The 9,702-nt window shown below is 34.2% G+C and overlaps 1 protein-coding gene across 4 annotated transcripts in view; it reads left to right on the top strand.

Annotated features, from left to right (window-relative positions):
- Positions 1–9,702, top strand: part of FBXO36 (F-box protein 36) — a 26,209-nt gene that overhangs the window by 5,306 nt on the left and 11,201 nt on the right. For 3 of the 4 annotated variants that reach the window (XR_001413130.1, XR_001413131.1, XR_001413132.1), the window contains exons 2-4: positions 2,408–2,634; positions 3,167–3,234; positions 3,365–3,437. The exons of the other annotated variant lie outside the window; for it this stretch is intronic. The gene's annotated coding sequence lies outside the window, so the exon portion shown is untranslated. The remainder of the gene's footprint in view (positions 1–2,407; positions 2,635–3,166; positions 3,235–3,364; positions 3,438–9,702) is intronic. 4 annotated transcript variants of the gene reach the window in all.

Genomic DNA, 9,702 nt, shown 5'->3' with positions numbered 1-9,702 from the left:
ATTTCCCCCCCCCCCCCCCCCTTTCACCAGGCGTCCTTTGAGTTGTATGAAGGAGAAGTTGGTGTACATGTCAGTATAAACATACTAAATAGAAAAAATTGCTTGGCCGTAAAACAGGTACTGGGAATCCCACTGGGGAACAGTGGTTAGTTTTTATTTTGTGTGAATGCATGTAGTATTACATAGAATGGGAGTCTTTTTTCTCTCAAGACTGACATGAAGGATGGCAACCTGTTTAACTTATGCCTTTCCATCTACCTTTCACTGTACCTGCTTTTCCAAAATTAATGCCAAATTAATATTTGATATCCCGGTTACAATTTGGCAAGGTTTGTCACAAACAACAATAGACATTATCTGTTTGTACAGAACAAACAATAAATCCTATGAGTTCAACATAACTTGAGAGAGTCACACTAATAACCTTTCAAAATAAAGTTTCTTATACTACAGGTTTTGAAAAGTGCAAGAGTGGAATCCAGATGGTGAGATAGCGTAGAAAAGGTTGGTCACTCATTTTGGTTAAACAAGGAATATAGACACACCCCATCCCTCCCCCAAGAAAAAAATGTCTGGTGCTTAATCTGCTTATAGGACAGGCTGGTAACTAGAAAGATGAGGCTAGTAACAAAAGAAACACAATGGGGAAATGACTCACTCAACATGTCATTAATACTAGCGATACTAGCATCTGTCACCATTTAATGAATACAACACTAATCAGAGGATTTTGTCATATTAGCTAAATGTTTAGCTACTTACCAGTAAAAGGTAGGCATCGTATGTATACAAAACTAATGTACTTCTGTGCAACATTCCATATGTGATCTGCTCATATAACAGTCAGGATAACTGAATTTTATCAAATATGTAACTGCAGAATTGTATTGGTCAGAGAATTGTATTGGTCAGAGATGAGCAACTAGATTCTTTAACAAATAAATACAGGACATCTAGATGAGCAAATAGTGTAGGTAACTAGGCAAACAGTTCTGGTGACTGTTCCTGTTCTTTATCCATCATTGCTCCTATTGTTTAGTGTCCACTTCTACATCTTCAATTAGTTTCTGAATAAATCAATGTATTTTGAGCACAGCATATTATTTTGGGTACTGAGAACTACAATATTTTCTTAAAAGATCCTGTAAATAATTGTTTTAATTTAAAAAATAAAGTTCTTTTCTGGCTTTTTTAGTAGTAAGTAAAAAAATCTTAAAAAACATTTTTAAAAAATCTCTTTTCAATAAACAGTCTGATTCTATTTCAAATCTCTATAAACCCTAAATGAAAACAAAAACAAAACAAAATCAAACACCAAAAAAACCCTTTAGCATTGTCAATAAAATTTCAATTTTAGGAGACATTAGTAAGTGATTATTTTATTGGTTGTGGACTGGTTGTTTTTCAGTTGTGAGTACTTTCAGGGTGTATTGAAACCTGCAAGGATAGTTCTTTCATATTGAAAAGTGGTACTATAAGGTTAAGTGTTGCCTTTGCACCTTGAGCTTGTTTTTCTGTCTTAATGATGACACTTGATCTATAACCTATTTGATTGACAGAAGATGATGCCATTTGAAGTGCTTAAGCCAGATGGATTGGGAGAAAAAAAATTAGCAGATGTTATTATAGTAATTAAGCTGAAATTAATTTCATGTTATACAAAACAATTTTTTTGCAAGGTAGGTCTGATTTTAAGTAAAGATCTGTGGCAGATGAACCTTTTTCAAAGTCATATTATTTTATTTGCATTTGAAACCTGAAGGATGCCATAACAGTTATTCCCTAGCTGGACCAATTTTATTCAAGTCCCTTCTTTGATATTTCAAATGGGTAAATTCAGTTCTTAACGAACAAAAAGAGCACCAAAAAATCTCTAAAGGGGGTTTAAAAAATATAGTTTTTTTATAAACTATTTGTATAGTGGACTTTAATTGCATAAAACTAGCAACATGATATTGTTGTTGTCTTAAATTAGAAGCATTTCAAGCATAGTTTGATGACTTCAGGAGAAGGAAGCCATTTTGTTCCAGTTCAGGAAATGCTCTGTTATACTGAAAAAGTGTATTTCCAAAAAAAAATGAACACTTTCATGGTAATGGTATCACACAGTATTAAGAAATTATTATCAGGAGAATATTTGTTAAACCTGAAATACATAGGGAAATCTCCTTCGCTTTTTTGCTCTCTAATTCAGATATCTAAGTAAACATTAAAGATGCTTCAAAAATGGAAACAGTTTCTCTGGGGAAATAATGCTGTGTTGGAAAAAAATTAATATTGTTGTCAGATGTTTCTGTCCAAAACTAAAATACATTGGTTTGGTAATGTTGTGATGTTGTCTTATAGTTTGGATGTCTGATAGTGTCTCTTTCTTCTTCCATAATGCACCACCTCTGGATGTATGCAGTTGCTAGGTCTTAACCATCAGGGAACATATGGGAATTCTTTGGTCATGCTGCAGTATTGAAGATGTAATCCAGCACGAGAACACAACTGACTTAGGAAAAATTGGACTTTTAACAACTGAAATGCAATTTGTGATGTGTTGCTGAAGCAATGCTGGCACTTCAGGGCTTTCCTTATTGGTGGATCATGGTTTCTCTGCAGAAGGCATCACATACAGCAATATAAATGGTGGGTTTTTTCCTTCCCAAAAGACTCAGTTCTCTCAGTTTTTGGTTTGTTGTTTTGTTGGGTTTTTTTCTCCATGAACATTACTAAATGCTTAACCCTGTGAAACATTCATTTATTAATTTGAAATCAGAGATATAACTGCTATTGAGTCCTTAAGTGGTTATTACATGTGAAGTTCAGCTGTTTGTGAGCCTACGATAAATCAGTACTGTCATATGGGCTTATAAAATTCTTGTTTCAATAGTGGCTGAGCTATTATTAGAATTGGAATATTCTCATCATAATTTCAATTAAGGTGTGTTAAAGATAAGAAAGTAATTTTAGTTAGTTCTCTGTTACCATTATTTACTATTAATCTGTTTTTCTGTATCACTGGTAGCCTAGAGATGAATTTTTTCTTTTTCTCTAGGCTGGATTTTGTCGACTTGTCTTTAGCATACAGACAGCACTATCACACTGAATTGCAATGTTTAAGCTCCCATTTTAATTTAAGTTTTATGCATGGCTTTAATACTTGTGGCTTTCTCCAAAGGTATGCTCGATCTAGTTCTACCTGCCAAGAATGATTTTCAGGTCATGAAGGTGTAATAGTTTCTCAAGGTAAGCAATCACCACTATGTGATTGTGTTTCCTACTGTACCTGAGTGTCTGTTGTTTACATGTTCATTATTGTCAGTGCTTATTCTTCCAGGGAAAGATTTAGTTACATTCTTCAATTGCCTTACTTTAGGTAGTACATCCCTTATCCCTGTTGCTCTGTCTTGGAAAGCCTCAGGAGTAATTCTACATTTGTGTTACCAAAGGTAAGTTTGTGTTCCCATCTGTTCTCTTCTTTCCCTTCTTCCTGCTTCAAGTTAGGAACATAAGTATTTCTTCTTTTCTGTTGCCTTTATTAACTAAAAGCAATTTTCCTTATTTCATCTTCCACGTACACAGCAGCAGTCATCATGAACCATCAGATATATTTACTTGACCTTATATTTATACTTTGCTCATTTATCAAAAATCAATTCAATGCACTCAGTAATGTGTTCAAGGGAAGGAAGAAAGAAAGTAGAAGGCAAAACTAGAAAAGGATCAGGATTTTTACCTTAAGGTGTGCTAGACTATGAAAGGTCTTATCTGAAGGTGCACTAGTGTAATTTAAAATTTATTTTTAAACAAACTTGATCTAAACTTCTCTATGATGCTTATTGTAAAGATTGACTTGATTTTTTTATTAGGTATAAACTAAATCAATTTGTGTTAAGCTGAAATAAGCCTAAATTAAACCAAAGTAAAAGTGCCTGCAGCTTTTGGATGGACTTCACTAAATTACATTAAAATTGTGCACTGGGTGCAACCAGCGTAAAAGTAATTCGTTGGACGAAGTCTGAATCAGACAAATTATCTGGAAAAGTGAAGTAACTAGAAGAAAGAATGCTAGTGCGCAGTAAAATGATCAAAATCATTTATCAGAGAAGTCTCAATGATATTGTAGAAGCAGAAGCCAAGGAGAGTGTCTGAAGCTAGAGTTCTAAATAACGTAAGAGGATAATAGTGAACAATAGAGTGAAAGGAATGACAACAGATGGGTATTGCAGGCAAGAGAAGCTGTGTACCTGGAAAGCATCAACAGAGCAAGCAGATACTTGTGACAGAAAATGCAATGTGTGTATTTAATATACATGCACATCAAGTTATCATGACAACTGATAATGAAAGGTTAGATTTTCATCATGCGCCAAGTTGGTGCTACAGCTGAACTGTGCAGTTGTTCCCTCCTATGCAGTTTACCATGAGACTGAAACCTTCAGGTAACAAGCGTTGAGTTTAATGTAAAACAAGTAATTAAAATTGGTCTGGAGAAAACTGGTGTTTGAAGAAACAGAAAGAAAAAAAAACCAAACTTTTTCAGAGAGCGTGCTACCTGTAGTACGGAGTTGGTAACTGATAATGAAAAAGGGCATAATTGTCACCACAGCTTTTTCTAAAAACTGGAGACCCAGATAGAAATCAAGTATATTGGAAGACCTGCACAATGTGATGGATTCTTTAGTGTTCCTGTCATTTGATCAGGTGGAATTAAAGCTGTAAAAAGACAGCAAGGGAACTTTGAAAAACATATTGAGACTGTAGGTCTCCTCTTAAAAAGTGTGATGAGATTTTAGGGGCCAACACAATAGATGTTTCTCAAAATTTACAGTAGGAGATGTCAGTGCTGATAGTGAGCTGACCACATAAGAACACAGAAAAACAATTTTCAGCAGATATTAGATTGTACTGGTTGCAGATACGTACCAATCAGGATGATAAGAAGTATCCAAGAAGGGAGCAGTGCGATGATTGAACTAAGACTTAATCTGTAACAAAAAGGATTGCCAGTTATATGCACATAGCCTGCTAAAGGAGATGCAGATTCCTTAGAAAAGGACTTCCTATTGTAATACTGCTGTATTTTAGGAATTTCTATACACATAGGAGGGAGTCTGCCTATTCTGTTCGGGTTTTTTGACTGTAATGAAAGAGAAGAGGGAAAAAAAAAAACACACGGGGGGCAGGGAACTCAGAAGAAATTTAAAGCATTCACTAACCCTGAAATTGTAACAAGAAGACCTTGACACTGAAGCAAGGAGGACGAAACTAAAAGAAATGGTTTCAAATGAAGCCTGTCAGCGTCTTATCCATCTAGAAAGGAATGTTATGTCTTGCACTTAGCTACCATCCTTTGTTCTGTTAAATAGTGGAATAATCTCTTTGTGCCAGTCTTATCTAGGTCTGCCTGTTTAATCACATTAATAAATGGCAAGTATCATGCTCATAATTGAAGACTCTGATCCTCAAGACTAATTTTTTATTCCCTCTGATAGTGTTGATTTCCCCTCAGCCCGTTCCCCCCTCCCTTCTACATTGTCTCTCTCTCTTCTGCTCTTGTATTGTTTTCTCTGATCTGTGTGCGCAAGCCCATAGAAAGGTAGAAGTTAGCCTCCAAAGCACCTGTGCTGTAAGCGTCTGTGATAAAGATCTTCAGCTTTTTTTTTTGCTTGTTTTCTTGCCTATTTATTTATTTATTTATTTTCCTCTGCGAGCTCTGGGAAAACTAAGGAGGAAAGATACTAATACAGGAATAAATGAGGTATGTAACTGAGGAGAAGGGAACAGACAATGGTGAGGCAGCAGATCTCTTGCTCAAACAGAAATACTGCATTCCCCAAAGGAAAAAACAGTTCTTTTTTCCAAGCTTTTTATTCTGTCTTCCTCCTGTATTTTACTAAAATGTTTTTCAGATACTTTAAGTGGAAGCCTTCGGTAGTCGTGCACACACATGTATGCAGAGTTTAGTTTTTAAGGCCATTATAAATGTTCTGATTTTAACTCAAATGTATTCTATACAGTTAATAAACTGAAGAGTTTTATTACATGTGAAGTATATCAAGAACTATATTCAGTATATCAAGAAGAAATAACAGTGAACTATGAAGAAGGTCATTTAATCTAGATAAGCAAGTCTTCTCTTTAAATTGCTGCTAACTTAAAAGAACTACTTTTCTTATGCAAATGCCCAAAAATTCATATGCCCATGGGCATATGAATGCCCATATTTATGTACACTTGTGTTTATTGATTACTATGTAAAACTTTAGAGTGCTGATTTGTTTGTGATAGAAACCTGTTATAAATGGCAGGAGGCACAAATATATGTACAAGTAACTGGTGATACTACTTAATTAGTCAGAGGACAGGTGGGACATTGTCCCTGGGTAGCTGGTCAGAAAGTAAAAGAATATTTAAGAAGCGACTGTACAGCAGCAATAAAAGCTTGCCTGCTCACTAGCCTAGCACAGTTGGAGACTTACCTTAATTGGTGAATGTATTAAGACTTTCTATTGATGTAGTATAATTAGGAGGGAGAGTGGTCTTGCTGGTTAGATTGTTTAACTGACTGTATTTTATCCCCTTCAGTTAGTTACAGCTGTTTTCACAGCAATATCCATTGGGAAAAGCAGAGTTAAATATTACTGTATTGATTTACTCTTCTTAATAGTGTCTTTCCACCTGTCTGAGAGGTGTTCAGAGGGAAAACAATACTCTTAACAAGATTCACCATTCCATCAAAACAAAATTCATTTTTTAAAGTCTGTAATGGCAGAATGATCAGGTTAAGGAGGTGGATCTAAAACCACAATGTGTTATAAAAGGTTTTCTATTATTCTTATTTTCGTTGGTAAATGAAAAAAATATTTAATTACACATTAGTGTTAATCACTTTCAGGATAGTACCGGTGAAGTTATATGAAGTGGAGCTAATAGTCTAGTAAAAATTGTAATTTTTTTTGCTCTAAGTGTTTAGATATATTTTAGCATTAGTTTTGGAGTATTTTGTCTTCTATTAAGCTATTCTTGTTTATGATCTTAAAGCCCAATTATAAAATTAAGCTGGTTTTCTGTTCTTGCTTTGAAGATAAAGATGGAAGATATCCATCTTCAATAGCAATTACTGATTACAACTGCTTTTCAGCTCTGATGCCCAAAATTTCCAAAAAAAGGCAGACTTAAAAACATATATTAAGAGTTTTGTTTTCAAATCTCATTCTTAAATGGAATAAGGAAGCTGGAAATAACTGTTATTCCTGATGGATGGTGAGTTCCATGTGAATTCTTTTTACACTCGAATCTGAAGAAGTTGAAAATCCTAAAAGTGTGTATTGGAAAGGAAGCAGTTTTTCATATATGCCTTTATAACAGGGCTTCACAATTCACGCTGTCTTTTCTTCAGCTTCCCCCAGAGGTTTCTCATTATACAATATGAGTCTGTCATGTGAGACTTGTCTCTAGTTCTAAAACTTCCGAAATAGATTAAATTAAGGGAAGGTTGAGCCCAGCATCCTTAAAAGATGGCTCACCATATGACAAACTTTGAATATTATTTTCTTCTACAAGATAAATAGTACTATGCTTCTGGTAATCTACAGTCCAGATTAATTTTGACAATAGATACTTCTGAACTAGTTTATTTGTTGCTAATTTTTATTTAAATATTTTCATTATTTTATTTGTTTAAAAAATTACTATGACTTTTTATTTGAAGCCTTGGCTGGTTGCTGCTGTTTAGATTTGGTTCTGATCATCCTTTCCTATTCTCTCTTTTTCTCATGAGGAAATGCTAATGGAGTAAGCAATGTGGTGGTGAATTGCTTTAACACTTGCACCTCCAAATAACGTTGAGAATTAAATGTGTCCATGGTAACCAGGATGCACTTATAATACTTTCCACTCTTCATCTTTTTAATCTATGCAAAAAGTATAGGTATTACAAAATCTATGCACTGTTTTTCTTTGGAATAACCATGTGCTAACAAATTACCAAGGTAACTGTAGTTTGTCCTAGGTATTTGTGCATAAGGAAGTTTTTAAATGGAGTAATGCTATTGTCAGTTTGTTCCACTGTAAATCAAAGAACAATGTTTAGAAAATACACAGTGGAGTTTAATCTAATTACTTGAATATTTTATTTTTCCCATGCCTCTGCATGTTGACCTGATCTTCCCATTCTGGCAGATAGTTGTGTTGCAGTGTGCTTAAGAAGAGGAGAGATTACTGAAATATGTATTTCTGTAATTTTTGAAGTCAGTATTAAAATGTTTTGGAATTTATAATTGTGTAGCAATATTACAAGAAAGTAAATTTTTATAACCATGTTAAAACATGTACCATGTTAAAACATCTACCGTAATTGCTATAAAAATAAGACAGAGGCATTTCATTTGTAGAGTATTGACTTAGTGTTCCATTTTAGGGTTGGCTGGATTTTATGAAGATAAAATCTTATTCAAGAGTCTATACACACATATGCACACTCAAGTGCTCAAGTGTTTGGATTAAATCTGTTCTTGTGCATCTTTGTATACATAAACTTCTATATAGATAAATACACTCATATGCACAAAATACTAAATAAAAAATATATGGAATAATTACTGTGAAACGTTCATTTTGCTTACACTGGTGCAGAGTTTGGGCAAGCGTCTGCTCTCTGTATTTATTGTACTATATATGCCAGACTGAAAAATATTTATCAATATATTTTATAACAGATCACAACACATTGTAATCCATTGTGCAACATAGTTCTGCTTTTTAGGAATTAGACTTCTAAATTTGTGTGTAGTTAAACCTATAAGGATATACAGAAAATTAATCTGAAGAATGCTGTACGGTACTAAAGTTCAAAAGTTGAAAAGCAGTAGTCATTGTTAATCATGTTTGGTAACTGGTCTTGGGGGCAGGTGGCCATTTTCTTTTTCAGTTGTACTTGGTATTTACATTCCAAGACTTTTTTTTCACTTCCTACAGTAACATGAAAAGGCCAAGTGAAAGCATATTAACCAGGTTTCTTTTCTTTAAAAATTATCTTTTTTTCCCTATAAAATACTGTATTCTTGCCTAGCATTTTGAAGGGTCTGCAAGCTGAGGAACACATAGGAAGACGTCTTTTCTTTCTCCATTTGCCTATCAGTTTTGTTCTGACCTTATTCTCATGTTTTCCACAAATAAGAATGAAAGTGGCCTTACGTGCCGATTCTCCCTACATTGCCAGAGATAAAAAGAGGTTTTGCAAGTACAGTGCAGCATTCACTGCCCTGTTATCCCCGTGGTGGGCTAAAACATACGAGTTCTAAAGCCTTCCCAGGGAGTAAGATTATCACTGTAACAGAATGACAAATGGTTTATAACCTCTTTTGCATTGAATCCTCATATTACCACTAGTATATTAAGTGGTGTTATTTTAGCAATGTGGTGGTCTATACTGTGCGTGTATATTACATAAATGTTAACTCTGTTATTATAAAATGTTTCAGTGGTTTAATTTATTTTTCATATATTAAATTCTAGAATGCAGATTGGATAAATGGATTTTTTTCCCTTCACAGAGGCAACTGCTCCACTGCAAAGAAATAAAGATTGTATGTGTCATTGTAAAATAGGATGAACTTACACAACTGAGTAGGATGTTTTTTCTTCTATTCACGTAATGAGTGTTATTTTGCAGAATATAGTGGATGTGTCTGAGAATTAATTGAAGCTATT

This window comes from Calidris pugnax, unplaced genomic scaffold (assembly GCF_001431845.1).
Source record: "Calidris pugnax isolate Ruff unplaced genomic scaffold, ASM143184v1 scaffold197, whole genome shotgun sequence".
Lineage (NCBI taxonomy): Eukaryota > Metazoa > Chordata > Aves > Charadriiformes > Scolopacidae > Calidris > Calidris pugnax.
This window is presented reverse-complemented; position numbering and strand designations above follow the sequence as displayed.